This window comes from Phodopus roborovskii, unplaced genomic scaffold, assembly GCF_943737965.1.
Source record: "Phodopus roborovskii unplaced genomic scaffold, PHOROB, whole genome shotgun sequence".
Taxonomy (NCBI): Eukaryota; Metazoa; Chordata; class Mammalia; order Rodentia; family Cricetidae; genus Phodopus; species Phodopus roborovskii.
Window position 1 is genome coordinate 59,479,394 of NW_026126480.1, and position 8,670 is coordinate 59,488,063.

The window sequence follows — 8,670 nt, forward strand, 5'->3', positions numbered from 1 at the left end:
TCCATTTTACTGATTAAGAAACTGATATAGTGAGATTAAATAAAGTGATCAAAGTTATGTAGCTTGAATATGTTGAAGTAAGAATTCAGTCCCACACAAGTATAGCAAGAGCCCGACCATGTGACCACCAAAATCTGATGCATGGCAGTTTTGATAAAGGAATAGAAGACATAAAACAATGGGGCCGAAGAGATGGCTTGGTAGTTAAGATTGCTCCAAGCTTTTACAAAGGACTCAATTTTGGTTCCTAGAACCCATGTAAGGCTGTTCACAAGCACATGTAACTCAAACTCCCCGAATTTGATGACCTCATCATGTCTTTTCCAGAACCTGCATTCATGTGGCATATATACACATACCCATAAAAATCTTTTTATAAAAAGACATACAGTGTTGAGGGATTAATAATCTGTGTTGCTTATGACAACCTCATTTTGTGTTTTCTGTCTTGCCACATTATAAATAACTTCCTGATTCATGCCCAGATTGTCCAATTTGGATAAGTTAAAGGGTCAACCTGCTTTAAAAGACTCCTCTGTATTTCATAATTCAAAAGTGTGAAAGAGAAAGTTGGAATTTGATTACATTAGGTCACCAGGGACCTCTGAATTGTGGAGAAATGGAATCTCTTTTCTCCATCCACCACTCTTGAGAATAATTAACTGAAATAGGAAGTATCTGTTAATTGCCTTTCCCTCCTCTATACTGTACCCTAAGGAAATTTAAGAGACACTGTAGTAGAATCAACTTCCTTGCAGCAATGACCAGTAAGAACCATGGCCTGAAACACAGAACCCAGGGAATGTTGAACACTCATTAGGATGCTGGCTTCTAATTTCTGAGAGATCTTTACACACATCTGGAGGCTAGAGCAGTGCCCAGGAGGAGGGCATCCACCACACTGTACCCACGATCTCATTGAAGCACACCTATAAGGGGCTACACACTCCTGAGATATCTGTGTGAGTACAATCTGAATAGGGGCCATGTGCTTTCTGCTGCCAAAGGCTTTGGTGTCTGTTTTCCTTCTTTCTGTAACCTTTTTTCTTATGTTCTTTACTTAAAGACACCAGATAGTAGTTTTGATGTCTTCTCCTCCTCTTTTTCAAGAAACCTATGTGATAACAGTAATTCCAACAAAAGAGGTGATTCCCCTAAAGAAAAAGTGTCTAACATAGAGTTTCAAATATCAGTGTGTGGGTAAGTGAGAAATGGGGTGACAGGGATGTTTTCATGTAGCTCACCACCTTGAAGACAGGACTGACTGTGATTGATATCAAGTCATCTTAGTTTCCCCTCTTAATCTAGCTAGCAATCTATCTTCAGAATATGTTCATTATCATTCATTATTAATGTAGCAATACACATTTCTGAGAGCCAGCTTGATACTTTGTGTTCTCTGCATATAACACTTCAAGTTTTTACAAAAGCCCAAGAGTTTTTATTATTCTTTATTAATAGATAAAGCAAAAGAAGCATCCAAATACAATGAAATCAGCTAAGAGTCAAAAAGATGGTAAAAACTGTCCTCAAACATGCCCTGATCCTTAGTACACAATATACCATTTCCTTTTTATATACTGGAAGCACTGAAAACTTGCTGAATATGAAACAGTCACCAAATGAGTTGATGTAACTCCTTGATATTTTCATAGAGTCTTCTGATTTTGTGCCCCCTCGGGTATTTCTCACTGTTTATCAGGGCAGTTCTGAACAACATTTACATTTGTGGCTATACAAAGTTCCATTTTCTGAGGCTTAGATATTAAATCAGTTCTCAGGGTTCATTTTAGTGTATATTGCTTTAGTTAAATTCTCATGCAGTCTAATGAGTGACTGGCATGTTCTTCTGGACCTTCAATACAAATATCCAGGCATGTAGGATAATAATTGATCCTATTGTTTTTCCTACTTTTGAGATTATACTTTAATTGCAACATTTCTTCCTTCTATTTTCTCCCTTCAAAACCTCCCATATACCTTTCCCTGCTGTCCTTTAAGCTCATGGCCTTATTAAAAATATTATTACATGCATATATATCTATAGATGCACATACATATATTTTTAAATGTAACCTGTTCTGTTTTTTTAGTAAGTTTTATTTCTAAAAATGAAGTATTGTTTTTTTAGATTCCTACTTTAAATATACAAAATAACAGTGGACTACTACTGAAAATTATCTGTAAGGAATTTAATTATTTTTATTATTATTACTTTTATTGAAAATAAATTTTTTTCTCATATAACATTTCCTGATTATGATTTCCCTTCCCTTTACTCTTCCCAGTTCTTTCTTATCTCCCCTTGCATCCAGATCTACCCCCCCCCATTTTGTCTCATTAGAAAACAAACAGGCTTCTAATGAAACAAAATGAAATAAAATAGGAAAAAACAGAAACTAATTCATTGGAATAGGGAGAAAAAAAAAGAAAGAAGGAAAAGAGCCCAAGAGATGGCATGAGAAACAGAGATCCTCTGGTCTGCACAACCGGGAATCCCATAAAAACACGACATTGGAAAACATACTTTACATGCGAAGAACTTAAATGATAAAAAGAGAGAGAAATTTAAAAATATATAAATAGAATAGAACACAAAGTTTAAAAAAGAGTAAAACAACAAAACAAAAAGGTCTGATGTGACATTAAGAGACAAGGAGGAACCTCCAAAGATGGCACTGAATTTGTCTTCCGTTGGCCATCTACTGCCTGGCATGTGTCCTATCCTTAAGCATAGTAGTTTATTTCTCCAGTGAGACTCCCATGCAGTAAAATAACTTTTTATTTGCAAGTGACCATCATTAGGAGATAGCTTTTGTGTTAGGGATGGGGCCATGTACCCACTTTTTCAGCTCTAGAACCCCATCAGGTGTGGACTGGTGCAGACCCTAATCATGACGTTTGGTCTCTCTGAGTTCATATGTGTGCCCATCCTATTTATTTGGAGGGCCTATATTTCTTGGTGAGTAAGTTTTAAATTTAGCTGGGGAACCTGCATGGGACTGAACTAGGCTCTCTGAATGTGTGTGACAGTTTTGTGGCTTGATCTGTTCATGGGGGGTGGGGACTAGCAATGGGACCAGAACCTATTCCAGGGGAATGAACTGGCTGTTTGGAGCCTACTCCCTGTGATGGGATGCCTCGTTCAGCCTTGATAGAGGCGGGGGAGATGTGTTCCTGCTTCAACTTGGTATGCCAGATTTTGTTGGCTCCCCAAGGAAGACTGTACCCCCACTGAAGAGTGGATGCAGGGTGGGGACAGGAGAAAGGGAGGGAGGGGGAACTTGGGTTGGTATGTAAAATTAAGAATAATTTTTGAAGACAAAAATTAAATAGAAGTATATCACATTCCCTCTCCCTTTTCTCCATCCAGACCTTCCTAGCTATCTTCTCTGAAACTCTCCCACAGCCTTCTCTCAAGTCAACAGCTTCATTTTCTAATAGTTATAGTGTAGTTTTTTACAGTTTTTTCCCCTTTGAAGAAATGAAAGGTTGTCATTGCTTTCTTATTCTCAAAAGTTGGAATTTTCAAAGCTATTGAGGACAGTTTCTTATAGCTGTGTAAATTGTATGATGTGTGAATTATAATTTCATGTGGCTGGCTGAAATGGTATAGCCATTAATGAAGTAATGAGTGTTTTCCGTGTGTGTGTGTGTGTGTGTGTATGTGTGTGTGTGTGTATGCGTGTGCATGTGTGTGGGGATGTATTGTAAGGATATGTTCATGTGTGTGCATGCATGTGTGTGCAGATGCACTTACTGTACACAGGTATACCTGTTTGCATGTCCACATGTTGAAACCAAAGGTCAGCTTGGGGTACTATTTTTTTTTTTTTTGTCACTTTCCTCCTACAGTTCACCAATTAGGCTAGCCAGCCAGTGAGCTGTGACAATCCACCTGGCTCCACCCTCACTCCAGTGCTTGCATTACAGACACGTGCCACTGTGCTCAGCTTTGCATGTGGGTATTGGACTCCAAATTCAGGCCTTCATGCTTGTGCAGGAGCCATTCCTATCACTGAGCCATCTCCACATCCCTTCAGTTCCTCTTCATGCCTGTTTACTGAAAGTAAACAAGTAAAACCTCTGTAATTCAATTCCAGATTATTAATCCAAGAGGAATAAAATTGTGGTTCTATGTAAGGACATTTCCATAAATGTTCACAGTAATGTATTCACAATAGCCAAAATTAGGGGCAATCCTAAAATCCATCAAGAGGTAAATGATAGTGAGCAGAGAAGTCATTCGTACAGAAGCAGGAAGGAGAGGGCTGAGAGCTAAGGAGGTGAGATGAGCCAATTTCCCAGGCCCAGAATTGGAACTGAGAGGTAGAGGTGAGAGGAACTGAGCCCTTGGGATTGTTCATGAACTCTCTTCATCTTCATAATAGCCTTAAGGCTGTGTGTCTCTGGCATATACTACTCAGCTTTCTCCTAATTCGCCTCCCATCCCACCCCCCACTCCACAGGGAGGGTGATGGCTTCCAGGAGGGATCATCAACATCTGTCAAGTCATTTGGAGTAGGAACTAGGCCCTCCCTCCTGCGTCTAGGCTAAGGGAGTATCCCTCCATGGGGAATGTGCTCCCAAAGTCCTTTTGTGCACCAGGGATACATCCTCCCCAAGAAAAGAATTGGTATCTCCCTTGGAAAAACTTGCCAAGTACTTGAAGACAGAACACTGGCACTGTGATGGAAACAATTATTCCAAATTGATAGTAAGAAGGTAGTTTGTTCTGCAGAAGCTGCTATTGGTCTTAAAGCATTGAACTACTATGGCTTGGGATGTCTAATGAGATTGAAGTTATAGAAGAAGCTATATTGGTCTCAATCTGTGAAAGACAGAATTTATTCTACCTATATATACTTATAATAGTATACCTGCCATCCCAGTTCTTGGGAGATGGAGACAGATCAGATGTTCAAGGCCATCCTCAGATGCATAATAAATTCAAGGCCATCATGAGCTATATCTGACCATATCTAAAAATGTTTAAATATAACCAATTTCCAAGAATGATAATTTTTCATTACTTTGTGATTGATTTATAAGTCAGTTATTGATAGTCTACTTATCTGTATTTCCTTTAAATTTTTAAATTAATATTATTTATTATTACTATTTTGGTTTTTTGAGAAAGTGTTTCTCTGTGTAGCCTTGATTGTCCTGGAACTCACTCTAGAGACCAGGCTGGCTTCATACATGTCTGCCTGCCTCTGCCTCCTGAGGTGGGATTAAAGAAGTGTGCAATCCTGGGTTGAGTTCCTGGAGTTCAGTTGAAGAGAGGAAGGAAGGATCTTATGAACAAAGGAAGTCAAGACCATGATGGGGGGAAAACCACAGAGACAGCTGACCTGAGCTAGAGGGAGCTCACAGACTGTGGACTGACAGCAGGGGAAGGAACATTCCTGGAACCAACTAGACCCTCTGATAGTGGATGACAGTCTCTTGACTCTATCTGTTGGGGGAAGGGCCTGGCAATGGCACCAGGACTTATCCCAGGTGCATGAACTGTCTTTTGGAGCCCATTCCCTATGCTGGAATACCTTGCTCAGCTTTGATACATGGGGGAGGGGCTTGGTCCTGTCCCAGCTTGGTATGCAGACTTTGTTGACTCCCCAGGGGAGAACTTACCCCCTTTGGGAAGTGGATGGGGGGATGGGAGGTGGGAGAAGAGGAGGGAGCAGGAACTGGGGTTGGTATGTAAACTAAAATTAAAAAAAGGAGTGTGTCATCACCACCTGTTTTATATTCTTCTTGTTGTTATTATTATTTGTGTGTGTGTGTGATATCTGTGTAAGCATGTTTGTATACATGTTTGGTTGTGTGTAGAAGCTAGAGATTTACTTGATTATCTTCCACTACCATTCTCCACTGTGCTTTTTCCTCGCCCTGAAAATATAGCTGACCAATTAGCTAGAGTGACTGGAATGAGCTCTGGGGAATCTGCCTGTCTCCTCCTCTCTTCCCCAGCAGTGGAATCACAGGTATGTACCGGTATGTCTGGCTTGTATGTGAATGCTGAGGATTCAAACTCAGATCCTTATTCTTATGCTGCAGACACCTTAGTGACTGAGCCATGCCCTCAGCCCCAAACATTTAAACTTAAATGCTGCTTATAAACCAAAGTATGCTTTGAAATTACTGGAAACAATCTCCTTAAAGCACCACTTCATACATTACCTGTTATGTCCAGGTCAGCTACTTTGTATATCTAAACTGACTTAATCTCAAACCCTGTGAGATGAGTTCTAGTATTATATTTGCAGATAAAATGATGTATGCAAAATGTTAGATGACCTTTCAGAGTGGTACAGTTTACACAGAAAAAATACATTCCAGTAATGGTTATCTGACATCTAAATTCATGTTATCAGTCATTCCACTAATCACATCCTGAATTTTCCGAAGTATCTTTTTAAACAGAATTTCAGATGTTGTATTTTCTGACCTGAACAAGGGGAGGTTCATGGACCCCAGTATAATAGCGGGGGAACCAACGTAGGACCGAACAAAGTCCCCTGAATGTGGGTGTCAGTTGGGAGGCCTGGGCAGTCTAAGGGATCTCTGGCAGTGGAACCAGTATTTATCCCCAGAGCACAAATGGGCTTTGGGAGCCCATTCCCTATGGAGGGATACACTCAGCCTAGATACACAGGGGAAGGCCTAGGTCCTGCCCCAAATGATGACTTCATGGGAGGCTTCACCCTCCCTGAGGAGTGGATGGGGATGGGATGGGGTATTGGTGGGGGCATGAGAGGATGGGAGGAAGAGGGAAGTGGTACTGGGATGTAAAATAATATTGTTTTTAATTTAAATAAAATTTTATTAAAAAAAGATTTCTTTTGGCTGGGTGCAATGGCACATGCCTTTAATCTCAGTACTTGGGAGGCAAGGGCAGGTGGATCTCTGTTAGTTTAAGGCCAGCCTGGTCTACCTAGTGAGTTCCAGGATACCCAGATATTCAGTTTCAAAACAACAACAAAAACAAAAAAAATATTTTATTTTTATTGTATCAAAGTCTGTGCATGTATCAAAGTCTGTGGGTGCCAAAGTAGGCCAGAAGGAGAGATCTGATCCCTTGAAACGGAAGTAACAAATAATTCTGAGCTACCAGGTTTGAGTACTGGGAACCCAGGTCCTCTACAAGATCAGCAAGCACTCAACTGCTCAGTCACTTTCTCAGCCCCAGATGTTATATTTTTGCATTCACGAAGGCCTGATGATGGGTCAATAACAAAAAAGTTCAACTACTTACATTTAGGAAAACTGACAAAAGAGGTAAAGTCAACTGGAGTTATTTCTCTCTAAAAAACGACTCAATATTCCCTTGGGTTATGTGTTGTATGTGGCTAAAAACTCGTTTTCAGAGAAGCTTGGATTACAATTGACCCAGAGACCTGTTCTCTTTTTCCTGGCAGGACCTAGAAACATCAGTACAATGATGAGGGGGAAAGAACAGCACAATTGTGAAATTCATCCTATTGGGATTCTTTGAGTTCCCAAAGTTCACCATTGCTTTCTTCTCAATATTCTTAGGGATCTATTTCATGATGTTGTCTTGGAATATGTGTCTCATCACTCTCATCAAATTGGACACCAATCTACATACACCTATGTACTTTTTCCTCAGCAACCTCTCCTTTTTTGGATATCTGCTATGTTTCCACTATTACCCCCAGAATGCTTCTAGACTTCTTCAGGAAGCACAAATCCATCTCCTTTGTTGGGTGCACCATGCAGTACTTCTTCTTCTCAAGCCTGGGTCTAGCAGAGTGCTGTCTTCTGGCAGCCATGGCCTATGACCGCTATGCTGCCATTTGTAATCCTCTTCTCTACACAGCCATCATGTCCCCTTCCCTCTGTGTGCAGATGGTGGCAGGGTGTTGTATCAGTGGATTCTTTGGCTCATTTATTCAACTGTGTGCCTTGCTTCAGCTTCAATTTGGGGACCAAATGTCATTAACCATTTCTTCTGTGACCTGCCCCAGCTTCTGACCCTCTCTTACTCTGATACCTTTTTCTTTAAAGTCATGGACCCTGTGCTCACAGTGATCTTTGGGCTTACATCTGTCTTGGTTATCATGGTGTCCTATGGTTACATTATTGTTACTATTCTTAAGATCACATCAGCTGAGGGCAGATCAAAGGCCTTCAACACCTGTGCTTCTCATCTGACAACAGTGACCCTTTTCTTTGGCTCAGGTATCTTTGTCTATATGTATCCTAACTCAGGAGATTGCCTGAGCCAAAACAAGTTGGCATCTGTCTTATATACTATTATAATCCCTTTGCTCAACCCCTTGATCTATAGCCTGAGGAACAAAGAAATCAAAGATTCTCTAAACAGATGGAGTAAGAGGCTCTTTTCCTGATGTTACTAGTTACAGAATTTATTATAAATGTATAGGTGCTTTACATGTCTACTATAAACCAGGATAGGCACAAAACCAAGAAAATGAAACATCAGTATATGGTTGCGACCAAAACAAGCAAACAAACAAATCCAGGAAACAAAGCCACCTATAAGCTAAAGTAGTTGTCAACAAGTATTTCATTACCTAGTTGTGACAGTGTGAAATATGTTCATGTTGAACATTCCATTAATACAATGGCCATAAGACACCAATATTGGTCAATGTTGACAAGAAACCAACAAGACCTGGAGGC

At 40.3% G+C, this 8,670-nt stretch overlaps 1 pseudogene; it reads left to right on the forward strand.

The window, feature by feature from the left end:
• Positions 1-760: 760 nt before the first annotated feature.
• Positions 761-8,384, forward strand: LOC127227853 (olfactory receptor 1440-like; annotated as a pseudogene).
• The last annotated feature ends 286 nt before the right edge of the window (positions 8,385-8,670 follow it).